The following is a 19,653-nucleotide window of genomic DNA, read 5'->3' as shown; positions in this document are numbered from 1 at the left end:
GCTTCAGCCTCAAGAGCACGTTAAGCATCATAACAGTGTACCTGGGCTCAAGTGGCACCTTGCACAGCAGCTGGGCTCCACTGCCCCTTGGGGCAGTTCCAGGCAAACACATACCACGGGGTTTTAAAAATTGTTCCCAAGAGGAGCAGAGCAGGGTGCTGAGCACTGAGTACAGAATTATGCCACCGTAAGAGCAAGGGAGAAGGTTTCCTAGATCACACATTTATCAAGGAAAGGAGGAGGGGTACTTAGTGTGGTGGAGGAGAGAGGTTGGGTACTGACTTGGCCCTCCATCTGTAACAACAGAAAAACGACAGATCTGACCTAAGAGTCCTGCATCTACACAGGTGACACCCAGCTGGCCCCTCAGCTGATTCCCCACCCCTCCCAGCCACCAGCAGGCGTCAGCATTTGTCCTCAGAGAGGCACCAACTGAACAGGGATGGGGCAAGCCAACTCATCTCACTACCACAGCAGAGTTCTCCCAGATCCTTGACCAAAAAGAGGGTCAGGAGGAGTTGGATGGGGTGCTAGTCAGCCCCTGGACTGCCCATCACTGGACTGCCCATCCAGGGTGCTCTGAGCTGCCCATCGCTGGTTCTGAGGGACTGTTCCCGCCTCTGGGGGACACTCAGTCCCTTCAAATCAAGCAGACTGAAGGGTACTGCAGCTGTGCATGGCTGGGGCAGCCCAGCCTGCTTGGAAGCCCCAGGAAGCCTCACCGGACAGCTCTTACCAAAGGCTGCTTTTCTTTCTTTTTTACTTTATAAACTTCATTTTTTGAAGACTTATTTATGTGTTTGAAAGGCAGGGTCAAAGAGAAAGCAGGAGAGACAGAGAGATCTTTCATCTGCTGGTTCAGTCCCCAAATGACAGCAATGGCCATGGCTGGGCCAGCCCCAAATCAGGATCTGGGAACTCCATCTGTGTGGAATGCCAGCAATTGCACACAGCAGCTTAATTGGCTGTGCTGCAAGAAAGAAGTTAATGTATTTAGTTGAAAGCAGAGTTAGAGACAGAGAGGAACACACAGAGAACCTTTATTCTGTCACTTCACTCCCCAGATGGTTGCAACAGTCAGGGCTGGGCCATGCAGGAGCCAGGAGCCAATAGCTTCTTCCAGGTCTCCCATTCTGCCCTTCTAACAGTTAAGACCTCCCCGATCAGCCACATGCCGCTGCATACAGAGGGGAGATGATCCCTGCCAGAACCCACCATGCCCAAAGGACAGGGAGACACTCCTACAGACCTTACGTGGGCCTCCCGTGCTGTAGCTGACATCCTAGGCTGGGCCAAGCATCACACCAGACCACTGGCGAGAAAACAGGAGGGTCCTTTCTCAGCTCCAAGGCCGACCTGACAGCAGGGACCACAGAACACAAGGCCTTAGCCCGGCCCAGCTCCACCCTGTCTAGCTGTATCTGCAGGACTTCTGCTCAACAGGACCTCCTCCACTCTCCTGGACTTCCCCAGGACCAGATGAAGTCCCACTTCTTCCAGGAAGCCCACCTGCTATAATCACTCTTGGGGTGGTGGGGGAGGGAACTCTTCCAGGGCTTGGCTTGAAATCTTTCAATGCTCCTTTGTTCTAGTTCCTAGGATGGACACATACAGCCTGTCACTCCACAGGTGTCACCTCACTGACCTTCACCATGAGTCTGTGGCTTGGACCTTTTCACTCAGAGAAACTTAAGGCTCAGGGGAGGCCCCTGCCATGAAAGGCAGTAAGCAGCTACCAAGCATCAGAGCCAGTACTACTTTCTGGCTTCCCAACCCGGCCACCATTACACTACAGGCTGCAGGCCAGGTCCCTCCTCCTCTCTGCCCTCCCCATTCCCTGCCCCCACCCCCACCCAGGCCCAGGGTTGCCTCAGAAGTCCTCCAAATAGACACAAGATGTATAGAAACCCCAGTGGACCCTGACTCATCTCTTCCACACCCTGGGAGTCACCCATTGTGACGGCCTTTGTCTGGGATGTGGGCGTCAAGAGTTCTGGGGGCAGAGAGGGCACATCTGGGATAGTCCCCGCTCCCCCTCTTTGACTGTGGGAGAGGCTCTGCCTCCCTCCCCTTTGCACTGTGTGTCACAGGTGCCATTAAGCCATGGAGCAGGTAAGAGGGCCCCCAGGACAGCATTCCACCAGCCTGACTCTGTTTTCCTAGGCAAGACACAAAAAGCCTACAGAAGGTGCAGTTCAACTCCACACCCACAAGCCAGGAATTAAAAATAGTCACAGCCCACGTCAGCCACTAGCTAAGCGATGCCTGTGGCTCCGCCCGCCAAGGGCTGGCACCTTTTGCGGTCTAGCCTGGAGACATTCTGGGCAAAGCAGGCAAGGAATGGGCAGTGAGCTGTGTCCAGCACCTTTTCAAGGGGCAAGGAAAGACACTTCTTAGAAAACAAAAAAACAAAAACCTAGTCAATTCCCAGTGCACAGGCATTTGAATAAATGGGAATCACAAGACGTGGGGAGCTGGATGGGGTCCTTCATGAAACCATTTGGTTCATTAGGTCGATTATAACAGAAGGCTCATCCAGGCTCAGAGAGTACAAGGGTGCTGTCTGAGGTTGAGCTGTGGGAGGATAGAACGAGATTAGAGCCATGTCACTGGACATCCAGGCTGCGGCACTGCAGGTGGGCAGGCTCCCCAGCCACTCCGCACACATCTGAGCTCCATCTCATCTGCAGTGTCACAGACTCGGGAAACATGAAGGTCCACTTGGGAAGATGGCACAGGCAAGTGACTGCTGTCCTCCCCCAGCACATCCCGTCTCATCAAACCACAGGCCAAGTGTCATCTGCCCCAGTGTCGGGGAGGACTACACAGCCTCTGTCCCCAGCTTCCCTGCAGTCACCCAGGTGCCACAGCCAAGGCTGAGCAAGGCAAGCACAAGATACTTCCCCTTTCCACAGCTGGGTCTTGCAGCCCTCAGGGCTGGGTGAGGTGGAGATGGCCCCAGGGACTCAGAGAGTGGCTGTTCAGGCTCAGAGGCAGCTGCCTGCCACTGAACCACCTGCCCAGGGGGCAAAGGGGGAAAGTCAAGGGCAGGAGAATCTAGGTGCGTTTTCTAACCTGGGATCATCCTGGCTTAGACTCACATAGCATAGAAGACCCCCATATTAGCAAGAAACTGGTTTCAAGACCCAGGACACAAAGCCCAAGAGGCTCAAGTCTCTTCCACAAGATGGTGCCATGTTCGCATGCGCCCTATACACATCCTCTCCTCTCCCTTGCATGGTTTCTAGATTTCCAGCAATATCCAACACACTGTGAGGGCTATGTCAACAGTGGTTATCCTATGTCGCTTAGGCAATAATGACAAAAGTCTACACATATTCGCTGTCAAGTTTCCCCCCCCCCCAAATATTTTTGAACTGGGCTTGGTTGCATCCACTGACAGACCTGTGGACCCAGACGGTTTACTGTAGTTTCAAGTTAAGGAGGACAGTGGGTGGTGTTCCAGAAGCTTCTAATCATCCTCCCTCAACCATCTGCCCTCAATCGCTTTAGTCACAGAACAATCACTACAGCCTGAACGTGGCAGCTCCACTAACAGCCAGGCTTCCCAGCTCTAGGCAGCCAGGCTGGGCCCTGTCCAGTGGCAGTGGAGTGGTCCATCCTGGGGCCATGCAGGTTCAGGCAGTGCTAGACAGTGCTCCTTATGGTGTGCCTAAGACACGCAGCATCAGCACAAGCCGGGCGCCTGTTAGAAACTAAAGCACTCGACCTGCATCACAGACACCCCAAATTAAAACCGTCTGGAGTGACATTCAGCAGCGTGTGCCTGCACAAGCCTTCTGGATTACTCTCACCCAATCTCAGGTCTGAAGGCCTCCACCCAAAAGAATGCGGGCAGCAACATTATGGAAGGAGCCTGGTGCCTGGACAGCTTTATGGGACAGATGCCTAAAAAACCTGCATCCTTGGGGCCAGCACGGTGGCACAGCATGCTGTTTTCACCTGTGGCATCGGCATCCCCATAGGCACCAGCTCGTGTCCTGGTTTCCCATCCAGCTCCCTGCTTATAGCTTGGGAAAGCAGTGGAGGATGGCCCAAGGCCTTAGGTCTCTGCACCCAGGAGAAAACTCCTGGCTCCCAGTTTTAGATTAGCTCAGTTCTGGCCCCTGCAGCCATCTGGGGAAGTGAACCAGCAGATGGAAGATCTCTCTTTCCCTCTCTCTCTGTAACTCTCTCAAGTAAAATAAATAAATTTTTTTAAGAAAGAAAGGAAGGAAGGGAAGGAGGGAGGCAGGAAGAATGGATGATTCCTGGATTCTGGTTTCAAGTGTGTGAGGTAAGCTTCTCTCCTAATTCACAGAGAAACCTGGATCCTAGGGCAGGAGAGGTGGGAAGAGGCAGAACAGCAAAAAGGAGGAAAGGAAAGAAGGAATGCCCAAGTAGAATGAGTAAGAAGTTCCCAGGCCTGACATCAAGTGCACCCTGTGACCACTCTGAGCTCCTCCAGCAGAGAGAAACCACCAGGTGGGGCTAGGCACAGGCTACTAACCAGAAACACATGGAAGCGGCAGGATTTGTTTCTGAGGGTTGGGCAGACATACCAGGTACACAAAGAAAAACACAAGGTGGACACATGAACCTGAACAACAGGCAAAGATTTTCCAATAATCCTGCCTTCGCAGGCTGAGAGTTTTTAATTTTGTTTTGTTTTTCCCCAGTTTTTGTTTGTTTTTCAGTCTTCTTTCTTTAACTGTAAACACGGAAATCAGAAGCGCAGGGTGAAATACAGCTTTGGCTATTGTTGCCCATTGAGACACCTTACGTAACTGGGGCCTGGGGCCTGATTTCTGAGCTCTGGCCCACGCACACTTTTGTGTCCGACTTGGTCATTTTGCTGGAAGAAAGAGAAAGCCAATCTTATTGCCTCTGAGGAAAAAGCAAATGTGTAAATCAAGTCAGAGCTGTCAACCTCTTGAGACTCAAAGCAAGGAGCCAGGCACTGCAAAGGGACCCAAAAGGTCCTGCTGGGTTTGGGGATAGAGTGTGTCCCCAGGGGTTCCTGTGCTGGAAGCTGGGTCCCTAGGGTGCTGAGAGGTAGAAGGACTTCAGAACATAGGAAGGGGGAGTTATGGCGCAGCAGGCTATGTCATCTCAACACCTGGGACATGACATCCTTTGTGGGAGTGTTGGTCCAAATTCCACCTACCCCCCAATCCAGCTCCCTACTGATGTGCCTGGGAAAGTAGTGGATGACGGCTTGGGTACTTGGGTCCTGTGGCCCACATGGCAGACCTGGAGAGAGTTGTGGGCTCCTGGATTTGGTCTGTCCCAGCCCTTACGAGTGTGGGCATTTGGGGAATAACCAGAGAATGGAAGATCTCTACTTCTCCATCACTTAGCCCTTCGAATTAAAATTAATAAATAAGTAAATCTTTAAAAAGACAGCAGCAGGGGGTGGGAGGTGATGGGGCCCTGTAGGAGTGATTAGGCCATTGAGCATTCCTCCTGAGAAGAGACCAAGGTCTCAGGGATAGCTTAGCTGTTGCAAGCATATAGGGGAGTGAGGACTGGCTGGGATAAGCCAACCCATGTCCTCTGTGCAACATCTCTTGTACATAGACCAAGACCCTCACCACAGACTGAGCTATCCACATTCCTGACCAGCCAGAACAGTGGGTCACACACACATCCTTTCTTCAGCAATGACCCAGTCTTAGGCATTTTAGCACAACAACACGATAGGTTTCCAGGCCACCTCCCTGGGGTCTGCAGGCCAATCTCCCTGCACCCATGCCTTCCAAAGGCCTGGCCACTATGTAGACTGTCAGAGGGTCAAGGACAGGAGCTCATGGTAATCAGCGAGCAGAGATGCAGACCAGCTTACAAACCCCATCCAGTGTCAGCCTGCAGCAACAGAAGGGCATGGCTTCTATGCCCATAAAAAGTACCTACCTCTGAACTTTTTAAATTTATGTTTATTTTTATTGGAACGGCAGATATACAGAGAGAAAGAGAGAAAGATCTTCCATCCACTGGTTCACTCCCCAGTGGCCACAACAGCTGGAGCTGAGTCAATCCAAAGCCAGGAGTTTCTTCTGGGTCTCCCATGTAGGTACAGGATGCCAAAAGCTTGGGCCATCCTCATCTGCTTTCCCAGGACACAAGCAGGGAGCAGGATGAGAACTAGAGCAGCCAGGACATGAACTGGCAACCACATGGGATATCGGTGTATGCAAGGTAAGGACTTGAGCCACAAGATTACCACACCAGGTCCACTGTTGAACTTACAAACCTCATTGTACTGTACTGAGTCAGCAGATGGAAGATCTCTCTCTCTCTCTCTCTGGTGCTTCTCCTTCTAACTATGACTTTCAAAATACATAATTTTTTTTCTAAAAAATCCTATTTCATAAAGACTACTATAAGGTGCTTGATTTGGAAAACATAGTACCATATAAAGTTTCATAAATGCCTTCAGTGACACTGCAACCAGGGTCTTTTTTACAGGTTGTTTACACACACACTGTTTCCAGATCTTCCCAGCTCCTATCAGAAAGGGAAAGGTTGAGTAAATCATGGTAATTCCATGCAGCCACTGCTGACCTGGAGACCCAGGGACCCAGCGTCATTCGCAGCCCCTGGTAAGTAAACCAGAAACATCAATAGAACCAAATGCTCTCAGCAGCAATCTCCTTCCTTTCAAAGCCTGTCTACCTGGGATCCCCCACCCATCTGCGCCACACCAGCCTGCTCCCAGTACCCCACCCTTTGCCCCAAACAACACAGCACCCAGGCAGTGCTGCCACCCCTGACCTTCCCCAGGTTTCCCTGTCACTGCTCAGTGCTGGCTTTGTGCCCTCCATTCCCACCCTGCTGGGCCTTTCCCAAGCTCCCCTCACATCCCTTAACTCTGCTATGCAATGAAGCATTCAGGAGCTCCCCTGCCCTCAACCTCAACCCCAAATACAGCCCAGCCAGAAACATGCCAAGCGAATTCATAATCTCCCTTGCCCACCCCCACCTGCCTCGATTCTCATCCAGGGCCTCGTGTCCCAGGGACATCCCTGAGGACAAGCCCACAGTGAGTGGGAGTGGCTTTCCCTTGTAAATGCACGCACAGGATGAGGCGAGGCCAATAGTAGGTCCTCATGCAGGAGAGTGCAGCAGAATCATGCCTTGTCACCTGCTTCCTAAAAATAACCATGGCCTTCCAGAGACATAGCACACTCATATGTGCCATCATCCCTCACCCATGCACATCCTTTTTTCCCCCTCTGGAGACGCCAGGCCCAGGTCTAATGAGCCACTTACCCTCTCTGTGGATGCTCTCATTCAGGTTTCTCTCCTTCAAACCATTCTCCCCACCACAAGCCAGCTGCTAGGGGCAAGGAGCCTCTCTTCCCCCTCTGCATTTCCCCCCTCCTTTACTGCTTAGGCAGTGGGCGCTGGAGAGCTGGACACAGAGCCAGGCCTCTCCTACTGCGCAGGCCTACCTGGCTTCGTAGCCAGCCGCAGCGATGCACCCATGCTATGGACAGCATCATGCAGCCCCTAACTCCTCTTACCCCTTCAGCCTACACCTGCTCACCTGATCGGCACCTGAGGCAGGCCCTCAGAGCATCTCTAGTCACCTTCAGCCTGTCTGGGGTGACCCAGCACACACAGGGCTTTGTCCCCTGCTGCCTCAGCTGTCTCCACCCATGATTTCTTCCCATCAGTGCAGACAAGGCCTGGATATACTGCTGGAATTCTCCCCAGGTGACCATCAGACCTGGATTTCCTAGGTGGTGGGGTTAGGGTCAGCCAACGTGGAATGGTCTCAGTGGTGATGTTAGGATATTTTACTGAGTTTCAAAAACTTAGGTTAAGTCCATGAACTCCCACCCAGCAAAGTTCAGGTCCCCCATGGGACCTGACAGCTATCCTATGTGAGTGTCACTCAAAGTCCTGATAGTCAAAGGGACCGTAGAGTATTGCAGGGAAAAATCCAGAGAAATTGGGCCAGCTCCCTTGACTGTGATTGGCAAGTATATGGGTTCACACACACACACGCTCTCATGGGACCAAGTGCTAGGAACTGAAGCTGACAGCTAGAAAGGAGCAAGGAGGGGGGTTGATTTCCAGAAGGGTCTGAGCCTGCAAAGACTTAGCAATTGCCCTATCTTGTCGCAATGAGCTGCTTTCTCCTCTTTTGCAATGAGTTCCTAAGCAGAAACCACAATAAACCAGTCCTGGCTCAACTCTTCCTTCAGCCATCCCAGACTGATCCAGAACCACCCAACCAAGGCATCACTAATCAACCCCAATCAACCCCAGGTTCCCAGGAATGGCAATCTAGGAGAGGCCCTCTCCCCGCCCCCTGCACAACCCCCCCCCCCTCCCCCGCCGGTCTGGCTCCATAAAGGAGGCATTTCAACCTCCAACAGCTCCTTATGCTCCTCTCTGTCCAGGTTCATTTCCACCTCACCCCACCCACCTTCTCACCCACCTTGGACTCTGCCTATCCAGCCTGTAGGAGTTAATATTTTAACCGGAGGGCAACCACTTCCCTGATTTGCTTCTGGCATTCAACAGACAATCTCCTGTGCACCCACTAAGATAAGGCCCATCCCAGGGCCCTTCAAGACATCAGGAGATGAATCAGAAATAGCCCCCACCCTGCACAACTGAGGGTGAGACCATGGCCCTCCAAACACAAGACAAGGTGAGTCACAGACGAACAGAACAGGGCTGGGTGCTCCTGTCGGTGCCCAGGGAAATACCTGCACGGCTCCCAGGAGGGTGGTGGACGGGCCAAATTGGGGTCATGCGGACAGAGCCATGTGTAATAAGACAGAGGGATGGTTCTAGAAAGGAGCAATTCAGCTCAGCTAGTGAGGGTGGGAGGAGAGCTGTTAACCATGATTGCCTTACACATCCACACAAAGTTCATTCCTAACATTCCAGGCCCTGCTTTACACCTAAAGGGGGAGGGGGCCACACACCTGCAACACACAGGTATAGTGTACTGGTGACCACACAGTCCAGGTGATCAGTATCTGAAACTGGGATGGCCACTAAATACCTTCACGACCACCTAGGAGTAGGTGCTCTCATCATTTCCACTTTACAGAAAGGGAGACCAAAGCACAGAGACCGGTCTGACCAGGAAGTGAGTGCCCACTGCCCAGGGTCCTCAGCTGGCCTCTGGATTCAAGGCATAGCTGGTGCCTAGGGGGAGGGGGCCCTGCTAAGTCCTCTGGAATCCCCCCACCACTGAATGTAGCATAAGGAGTGAGCAGTGTCACAGCCTTCAGTCCCGGTGGGCCGTGCCCAGCTCACCAGGCCCAGGCAGGGCAGCGGAGTAGCAAGGAGTGAAGGCCAGCAGAGGGGGCCCAAGAGAGGGGAGCCCGGGCAGGGTCTGTCCTCAGGCGAGGTCCCCGGGTTAGAGGGGCGGGACTGTTTGCAGCTAGGGCCAGCGCCACCGGCTGACCCGATCTACTCCCCCACCCCCTGCACAAGTCCAAGGAAGAAGGCCAGCAGGTCGGGACAGTCGCCTGAGGTGAATCTGCACTCTCCCAGCCCCTCGGCTACTTACAAGGAAGCTGCAGCGGCGGCCACTCCCAGGAACGTCTTCCACCCAGTTCAGGGGCAAAGACCTTGAGGGCAGATCCTCAGCTCGCTCGGCTTTGCACCGGGCCACGAAGGACGCACACGCTGGACAACTCACCTGGGCCGGAGGGGGGCCGGGGTCGCCGGCCGGCCGTCGCCTTCTGCCCCGCGGGCGCCCCCGGCCCAAGCCCTAGCCAGGCCGGGACGGAACCGCTGACCTCCGGCAGCACCGCACGGCCACGTGTCCCGACCACGAGGGCCCCAGTGCCTGGGCACCCCCAGCCCTACCGGGACGGGTAGCCAGACCAGCACCCCTGCCCCAAGCTGCGCAACCAGGAAGCCGCCTGGCCCAGCCGGGGCAGGGGAAAAACCTCAGCGCACTTGCCGCCGCGGCTCCTCACTCACCTGGCTCCGGTGAGCGGTTCTCTGGGAGGACGTTTCGGGCGCCGCGCCCTACTTCTTGAACCAGGAGCTCGGGGACACTGCGGGGATCGGAGAAGTCGCAAACACTAGTGAACGCGGGTTCCCCGGCCGTCAGGGCGAGGCGGGAGGAGGCGGAGCCCGCTGGAGCGGAAAACTCCGCGGGTGCGGCCGCCCCCACGCGCCCCGGGGCGGAGCTGCGGGAGAGGGGCGGGGCTTGTCCAGGAGCGGGGCCAGGCAGAGGGGCGGGGCCAGGCAGAGGGGCGGGGCCTTCCCATTGCGGACCGCCTCCGAGGGGGTGGGAACTGCGCCCAGGAGGGCCACTCCGAGGGGCGGGGCCTGCACCTGGGCGGTGTCTTCGGGGGGCGGGGCTGCGCCTAAGCGGTGCCTTGGGGCGGGGCATCTTTGAGGGGCGGGGCTGCTCTCGGGAAGGCGGCCTGGGGCGGGGCCAGCGGCCTGAGGAGAAAGACGCGGATCTCGGCGCTGCCCTGGGCGGGAGGAAGACGCTGCGGGCTCCGCCAACTGCGTTCCCCGGGCTGGCCCGGCCCGGCCCGGCCCTGCCCTGAGCCGCATTCGCCCTCTTGCAACCCCGCGTGCGTGTTTTGCGACTTTTTTTTTTTAGATGGAAGAAAACTTCCCATATTAAAATGACCCCACCCTTTTGAGGCGTGACGAGGCGGAAGGCGGGGGCGAAGGGGATAGCTTGAGGATGGAAACGCCTCAGCAACTCCCTCAGCCGGGCGACCAGCGTCCACGTCCACAGTAATGAAACTGGTTGTGAATCTGCGTGTGTTCGAAGTGCCATTCCTCGGAAACCAGGGCGCAGCACCCCACGCACGGTATGAGAGAAAACAGCTCCGAGGCCGGCTACTGACGCTCACCCCTGGAGGCGGCAGGTGATGGCTCCAGTACCTGGGTCCCTGCCACCCACGTGAGAGACCCAGGTGGGGCTTGTCTCAGCTCTGTGCTGGCAGAAAGTATATAGAAATTAATTGAATACAAAATAACATTTTTAATATTCAAAAAATAAACCCAGATTTGCTCTTCATTTCCCCAGCCCCAGAACTTTCTATAGCTAGCTAGCTAGATACATACATACATCATATCTAAGCAAATGAATTTCACCAAAAGGGTGTTGCAGTGTTTTTTAATTCACTCTATTTTGAGAAATATCCATGCTAGCATACCAGCATAATCGACCTGCTTTTTGCATCAACATGTGCCATCATGCGCCTCACCATTTTTTAATTACTAGCTCCTAAATAATGCACCTTTTGATGTTTGCCCATTTTTGTTTGTAAAAACAAGCTTCCGGTTGCTATTTGCATTGCAAGGGGAGCACGGAAGCTTAAGAGCAGGAAAAACTTAAGAGGAAAAGCTTAAGAGCAGGAGTGAGAGATAGGTGTGGAGATGCTGCAACCCAAGCTCTGTCCTCCACTGCACAAGGACAAGGGTTGTGGGTGCCGGGAGGCAGGCGCTACCAAATGCCTGCACGACCCCGCGTTGGGGATCCCACAAGAAGCCCTTTGGAGTGGGCTTGGGGCTGACCATGCAGGTGGGGGTGTCATCTGGCACAGCCGTGTTTGGGGCTGGACAGCGAAGTTTGGACAAGGGTGGGCGAGTGTAGGTGCAACTCAGGCCAAAGGCATCGAACCACCCTAGAAAAGCGGCTGTCTCCTGCCCCCAGACGCGGGAGTAGGGCGGTCGGGGCAAAGGGGAGGAAGATCCTGGCTGAAAAGATTCTAGCATGCTAGTCGGCGCGTGAGTGCACACAAAGCACTCGGGTGCGCTGATGCCAAGTCCCAATGCACTGCTCTGGGCTGGCTCTGGCGGCCTGGCGCTGCAGTCCCTCTTCAGCCCCTCACCGTCTGGCTCGCATAGCCTGCGCTGCCCGCACCTGCCGCGGCAGCAAAGACGGGCTTGCTTGCACGGCCCACTTGGAACGTTTCTTCGAACACCACGTTGAAACATCATAGGCCAATCTCCAGGGATGGAATTCCTTCTGAATGTAGCACACACTTCATTGCTGCCTTCAGAGCCCTAGACCAGAGCACTGAGTAGAGCTGCCACGGGGCTCGGGGTCTAGGGATTTCCATGAGATGCCAGGGTGAAATGAGATGCCAAATGCCTGCTTGCATTTGGTGCCTCAGATAAAGTCCTTAACCTTGTCCCTAACCTAATGAAGAAACAAAGTACATTTTCTCTTATAAAGTTTATGTTGCCACATCAAACAAAGACGAAGGATCTGGGGGGTGGGTAAAAGGCTTCTGATGGGGACTTGGCAGGGAAAAAAAGGCTCGACTTTTAGTTTTTGTAAATCATAATAATTCTTTAAACCAATTATGTATTGCTTTCATTCCTACTTTTACCCCTGTCGATTTGGCCTTCCTACTTTTTGGTGTTTTTCTGGTTTCTGGAGTCAAACATTAGGGCCATATATCTTCAAATTCTTTTGTTGTTATTTCTAACAGGATTGTATGGCCATAAATGTCCCTCTAAATCTTACTTTGGCTGTGTACTTTCAGTTTTTGTACATCAGGGATTTTGTTCTTTCTAGGTTATAAATGTTTGGGACTTTTGTGTTGTTGTTAGGATTGTCATCCTTAATTCATGAATTATTTAGAAGCCAGTTTTCTATTGCTTGATTTGGTTTTGCTCCAAACTTAAGATTTTAAAAAAAATGTCATTGACTTTTAATTTCAATGCCATAAAGATGAGAAGTGTGCTGCTTTTAGGATTTGTTGAGACTCCCAGCATGGTCTAATATGCAGACTTCTGGCCACCCCAGTTTTGGTAAATGTGCCCTGTACTCTTTTTTTTTTTTTTTAAGATTTATTCATTTTTATTGGAAAGGCAGATATACAGAGAGGAGGAGAGACAGAGAGGAAGATCTTCCGTCTGATGATTCACTACCCAAGTGACCGCAATGGCTGGTACTGCACCAATCCGAAGCCGGGAGCCAGGAATTTCTTTCCGGGTCTCCCACACGGGTGCAGGGTCCCAATGCTCTGGGCCATCCTTGACTGCTTTCCCAGGCTACAAGCAGGGAATTGGATGGAAAGTGGAGCTGCCAGGATTAGAACCGGCGCCCATATGGGATCCCAGCGCGTCCAAGGTGAGAACCTTAACCACTACACCTTTTGACCCAGCAGTTAAGATGCCTTAAGACACCTGCATCCTACATCAGAGTATCTGGGTTCAGCATCCAAGCCACACAGCTCCTGGTTCTGGCTTCCTATCAGCACAGACTCTGGGAGACCATGGTGATGGCAGATAGTATAGTTCCTCCCACCCACGTGGAAGATACAGATTGAGTTTCTGGCTTACAGTTTAGGTATGACCCTGTCCTGGCTGTTGGAGCCATCTGGAGAGTGAGTTAGCCAGTGGGCAGGCATTTGTATTCTCTCCCTCTCTTTCCTTGTCATTTTAAAAATAAACTAGCCATCTTTCATCCTGATTTTTCCCTCCTGGGTTCTGCATGTCAAGGAGTTAACGCTTTCTGCCCAGCCCTCTGTGCTAGAGAGTTGAGAGCTACTGGAATCCCCTCTGCCAAAATTACCCATCATGTCCTAGCAACAGCCCTTGCTTGCATGGGCTCCTTACAAGGTCAAAGTGGAAAAGGCTTAAGCAATGTCTCATTGGTATGTGTTTGTAGAATTTACAACAGTCAGCTATTTTAAGGACAAGGAGTTGAGACAGTTGGCTCTTTCCATGCTGGCATCCTCCTTCTGTCATTTCTCTTCATGGCCCTGTGTTGCAGTGACCACAGGCCACCTGGGGCTCTGGCTAGGAATGGGAGGTGCTTAGGTAGTTTGTACTTACTTCTGTGTATACATGCCTGACTGTTTGTCTCCCCTGTGTAGGGGCAGCTTCTGGAATACTGTTTGGATGCAGTCAGTAGAGCCAGAGATATCTCAACAGTAAATGTGTCCTACACCTGTTTTTTAGAAACATGCTGGTAGTGAGGGTGAAACAAGATGTGTGATATGGGTAGGGCCAGGAATGAGTCTGTGGAAAGCTCTATCAGCCATCACATGTAGAAGAAAGCAGGTCTATATTCTTCATGCCTGTTTACCATGGAGGTTTTAGAGTAGGTATCTGGCCTGGCAGTTAAGCACTGATTAGAAAGTTCACTTTCCACATCAGAGTGCCTGAGTTCAACCCCTAGCCCCAGCAGGTCTTCATAGCTGCCAGCTAACATAGACTCTGTGAAGCAACAATGAAGGCTCAAGTGCTTGGGTTCCCACCATCCATGTGCAAGATCTGGACTGAGTTCCTGGCTTCACCCCTGAGCTTGTGCCCTGCCACTATTACAGGTGTTGGAAGAATGAACTTAGATGGGAGTTATCTCTCCCTCCCTCTCCCCAGTCCAATATATTACACAAAACAAATATTACACAAAAACAAAACCTTAAAATGGAAATTCTTTCCCATGGATATGTACTCAATAAATCAACATACACAATTATAATACACAATTGCAAATATAAGCACCATATATCTGTTTTCTAAGCCATTTCAGGAAGTAGGGTTCTGCTTAGTTCTCTTATAGAAATTCCTAGTCCTTTTCATGGCAGTGAGCTGAGCACATGCAACAGGCTGCCTCCTCAGCACCAAACTGCAGAAATGACAGGGAAGGAGACAACATTGTGTCTTCAAAAGCACAACCAGGAATGTTTAAACAACCCTGTGTGTGAGAACTCCTGTATGGTAAAGCACAGGCCATGGGGGTACTTCAGACAGAAGTATGCTTGTGTATGGAATGGTCTGTTCAGCCCAGCATGTCTGACTGTATCTTAGCTTATCTGACCTATTTTAACCGGTTGAGATCTGCACAGAAGAAATTAAGTTCTTAAGACCTTAATTGGAAACATTTTACATCTACAAGGAAATATGAAACTCTGTCCACTACTACAATAAGAACAACCATGGCCAGCTGGCTAATACTTGTATCCAAGAAGGAATATGATGAGATGCTGTCTAGGAGTACTTAGAATGTTCTAGTTAGTAACCATCAAAATTTGCTTACTCTTGCCAGTGATACTGTTTGTGACTAAAATAGCTCACTTCAGTAAATTTTACCAAAATATGTGAGCCTAATGAAAAAATGCTGGAAAAGAAAATAATATTAGGGACTGGAGCTGTGGCATAGCTGATAAAACTGCCAGTGGTGCTGGCATCCCATATGGATGCTGGTTAAGTCCCAGCTCCTCCACTTCCAATCCCGCTCCCTGCTAATATGCCTGGAAAAGCAATGGAAGATGACCCAGAGCTTTGGACCCTTGCACTGATGTGGGAGACACAGATGAAGCTCCTGGCTCCTGGCTTTGGCCTGGCCCAGCCATAGCTGTTGCAGCCATTTGGAGAGCTCTGTGTCTCTCCTCTTTCTTTAACTCTGACTTTCAAATAAATAAACCTCTTTTTAAAAAAAGAAACAGAAAATGGTAGGAAGGAAGAGTAAGAAAGAGAGAGAAAGAAAAGAAAGAAAGAAGAAACAACACTAGAAAAAAGACATTAGAAAATTCTCAGGCTAGCCATGTGGCTTAGTAGGTTAAACTGCTACTGGCAACTTATGTAGGCATCTATTCATGTCCCTGTTGCTCCACTTCCAATCCAACTCCTTGGATTGATGCACCTGGGAAGGTAGCAGACGATGGTCCAAACACTTAGGTTATAGCCACCTATGTAAAGACCAAGATGAAGCTCTTGGCCCATGCTCCTGGCTTCAGCTTGCCCCAAAGGAGACCAATTTGTCATGTAATGGAGTGGCAGCTGTAGCCTGTAGGCTGTAGCCTGGGGAAGGCCCAGTGCATTTTGGGGGAAGGAGATAAGGTAGGGAGTCAACACAAAGACAAGGCAAACACCTAGTGAATGGAACAGGGGAGGCCAGGCCCCAGGAAGTGAGTGGCTGAAAACTGGAAAGTTCAACAGGGGGAGAAAATGAACATTCCAGACAGATACGTACTGGTTCCCCTCAGCGCGTAAGCTGAATTGAGGCTCAGACACCCAAGCAGTGAGCTCCTTCCATTAGCAAGCCCCACCCCCACACCAATGTTTGGCGCCACATCCTTACATGGGAATATGCAGCCAGGATCACTAGCCTGGGAAGGAAGCCTCCAGTGAGGGGGACCAACCTTCCCAGTTTGCCAGGAACTGACTGATTCCAGGACATAAAGTGTTTTGCACTCAAAGTGGAAATGTTACTGGCAAAGCAGGTGACTTGCTCATCCTCCTCCAGCATTTGTGTGGCTTTTGCCTACTGATTTGCATACTCCAACTTTGATAGGCAGAGCTCACAGGCTGTGATGTAGGTACCTGCTACAATTCTTATGATCCTGTGGGAAGATCTGTCCTGCAACAGTATTCAATGGTTTGTGACACTCTTCCAGCCTGTGACACACATATAGGGAGAAAACCAACTATGCTGTTTGCATTGGGATCAAATAAGGATGTTCCCTGGCTCCTTTGGTTTTTCATTTGAAACCACTTCAAGGAAGATTGTGCTCTCCTACCAGCCTGCTCAACCACCAGCCAGCATCTGTGTGTTTACCCTGTGGGCTATTGAATGTGGCCTGGCCTGGCATCCTGCCCTGTCCCGCCCTGTCCTGGCGAACCATAGGCCACTCATTCTCTTGAAAGCAGGTTATCTGATGTCCATGGACTAGATATAGTCTTCGCAGATCATAAGTACCACTGTCTAAATGGGTACAACCAACTCTGGATCTAAAATCATTATCGAACTAGACTTCTTCCAACTTTTAGGAGATTTCTAGAAAGTGAATGTAAAGAAAGTAATTGCAAGCAGGAAATCACCTTATTAAATAATTTGACCTGTATGTTTCACAGCCAGTTTAATTAGTCAACAGATCTTGTTGCTCAGAATTAGATATACTGCAGGTGTATGTGTATGTACATTTGCTTGTGTGGCCAAATAAGATACACAGTTACAGACCTGCTTCACAGCTTTCCAGGCCAACTTTAATTGCTGCTGCACATGGTGATGGGGCGCCTGGTGATGGGTGGGATGCACAGTGATGGGGACCATGGTGAGAGAGCTCTCAGGTGTCTTTCTGGGGAGAGTCTTGGTTCTGCCTGCAGGGATACTCAGCACACTGTGGCTTGGCTTTCTCTTCAGGAACGTGTTCACTGGTGCTGGTGTCTTCACTGATGATCCACAGCGAGGTATATGGTGCATCTTTCCCCTGGCAACGGGAAGAATTACATGTCAAGTAGATCAGGATCTCCTAGCATCGCTGAACTTCTGAGAAGCCCGGGTAAGTGAAAAGCTCTTTGTGGGTAAGTGCCCATGAACTCTTTCTCTGTATTCTGTCCTATTCAGCATTCATTCTGTTCAGTCTCTAGACACAGGCAGGTGTTTTTAAATATATTACTGATTCAGCCAGAGCAGCAAAGGGAGGTGTCTGCCTGGCTCCTTGAAGAATTATCTGTAATTCTTTGTATTTGGCTGGGAGCCATCCACCTACACTTGAGGGGGCATTAAACAAAATATATTGTTGCACATTTTTGCTTTATCTGTTGTGGGGTATTTCTGATGAGGCGGCCTCTATACTCTTTGGACTTAACAGCTGGAATGAATCTTGGCCATCTGCAGATACTCTGGATCTTAGCCTTCCCTCAGCTCCCCATCAGTCTTAGTGTTAACTGGATGGACAGGCTTAAAGCACAAAGGAATAATCTCTGAGGCCAGCACAGTTGGTGAGCATGAAGTCAGAGCATGGCAAGATGGTCTAGTGAGCTGAGCGGGCCTGGGCAGATCAGGGTGCTAGGTGTCAGACACGCCTCACCCCAGCACCCCTCCCTGGTGATGAAGGTGGGGGTTGGAAATGGACGTCAGGACTACACGCAAGCTTGGATGGGAGCCTGTAGGGCATCACTCTATCTTAGGGTGAGGGGTAAGCATGCTGGAGTGAGACATGGCCCCATCTGTTCCTAGATGCTTTTCCATCTCCAGCTTTCTATGTTTTATCACACACACACACACACACAGAGCATCGTTAAGTGTGAATGTGAGTCAAATACCACATGCCTTTCATCCTCCCTTCATGGTCTCCAGGTCTCAGCACATTCTTAACCTAACCTCACTTCTGTGACATAAGCCAGGAAAACAGAACACCGCAGACATTACAGATGTGGGCTCTGGACTCAAGGGATTTTTTTAAAAAAGATTTATCTAGTTTTATTATAAAGGTAAATTTCAGAGAGAAGGAGAGACAGAGAGAAAAATCTTTCATCCATTGGTTTACTCCTCAATGGCTGTAATGGCCAGAGCTGAGCAGACCCAAAGCCAAAAGTCAGGAGCTTCTTCTGTGTCTCCCACATCGTTGAAGGGTCTCAAGCACTTGGGCCATCCTCTGCTGCTTTCCCAGGCTACAAGCAGAGAGCTGGATGAGAAATGCAGTAGCTGAGACACGAATTGGCATCCAAACAGGATCCTGACGCTTCGCAAGGAACTGATCCTGATGCTTTAGCCAAATGAACCCTTTTGCCAGGCCCATGACTCAACTGCTTTTGATTCCTTCCTCCATCACTTTCCACTGGAGTGGCATTGGGGCAGACATTTGGTCTCTTCATCTGTAAAAATAGGACTAAAACAGTTTCCCACACAGGTATTGTGGGGAACATGTGACATGATTACCATGAATCATCTCCCATATAGCTTAACCTCAACAGTTGAGGTTTGCTATGAAGAAATACATCATGGCAGTGAAGAGTTCACTCTTCGGAGTCAGATGTACTCAGCTGGGTTCTAGAAATTTCCTAGACAAACAGTGAAAATTCGGATGTTTTAAACCTCTTTAGCCCTAGGCTTTTCTCCTGTGCATATACAATTCTAGGCACCCTGCCGGATGGAAAGTGTATGCTCAAGGCTCCATAAATAGCTGTAATTACTTGCTATTTTCTTGCTGCAACAGAAGAGGAGGCTGTGCAAGCTAACCAGGCAGGAGGGAATGCCTAGGGGCCAATTCTCCAGAGCTGCCAACCCTTTGTGGTGAACTGATCTTTATCTGAAATACTTGGTAGTAATGTAGCTAATGAGATTTGCTCTTTTCTCTGTGTTAGGCAGCAAACAGAGATTTCCAATTTTTGTCTTATCTGCAACAAGGTATGGTAGATTTTAATATTTTGGAGCCCCCAAGTATTCTATCAGTCTGGGTCCAATCAAAAGACAAACCACATGGTGGTTTATGCAATGGAAGTTTAATAGAACCATTAAACTTTGATAAAAGAGTAACCATATGGCCTAAAGGGAGCCCTGTAAGTCTAATCTTCCTGCAGTTAGAGCTATTCAAGGAAGCCCCCCTTGCCCGCCCCTGCACCCCAGGCTGGAGATGAAATTGATTATTGGAGCAAGTAGCATCACAGTACCCCGGGTAGCAGAAAAATCTTTTGAGTTGCCTGAGCCAGATTGAATCTTAATCAGTAGACAAGCTAGGGAAGTAAACCTCCAGGGCACCTGCTAGCCACAACTGTTAGGTGAGTTTATAGATGTGTGGACATCATAGAGGAAGGTAGGAAGGTTTGAACAGCAGGTGTGGATGGGGCACTGACTGTTGGAAAAGTTTTGAAGTGACTACCACATCACGCCAAGTCAGGCCAGGCAAGGCCGGGACTGTCTGGGACCTTCTGAGAACATGGCTGGGAGCAGGGTCACTGGATGTC

At 50.9% G+C, this 19,653-nt stretch overlaps 1 protein-coding gene across 1 annotated transcript in view; it reads right to left on the bottom strand.

The window, feature by feature from the left end:
• Positions 1-10,104, bottom strand: part of ANXA11 (annexin A11) — a 35,989-nt gene extending 25,885 nt beyond the window's left edge. The window contains exon 1 of the mRNA XM_040976032.1: positions 9,958-10,104. The gene's annotated coding sequence lies outside the window, so the exon portion shown is untranslated. The remainder of the gene's footprint in view (positions 1-9,957) is intronic.
• Between the last annotated feature and the right edge of the window lie 9,549 nt (positions 10,105-19,653).

Source organism: Ochotona curzoniae, unplaced genomic scaffold, assembly GCF_017591425.1.
Source record: "Ochotona curzoniae isolate NIBS_2020 unplaced genomic scaffold, NIBS_Ocur_1.0 contig_2692, whole genome shotgun sequence".
Lineage (NCBI taxonomy): Eukaryota > Metazoa > Chordata > Mammalia > Lagomorpha > Ochotonidae > Ochotona > Ochotona curzoniae.
Note: the sequence above shows the minus strand (reverse complement) of the source record. Positions and strands in the feature narration are given on the sequence as shown.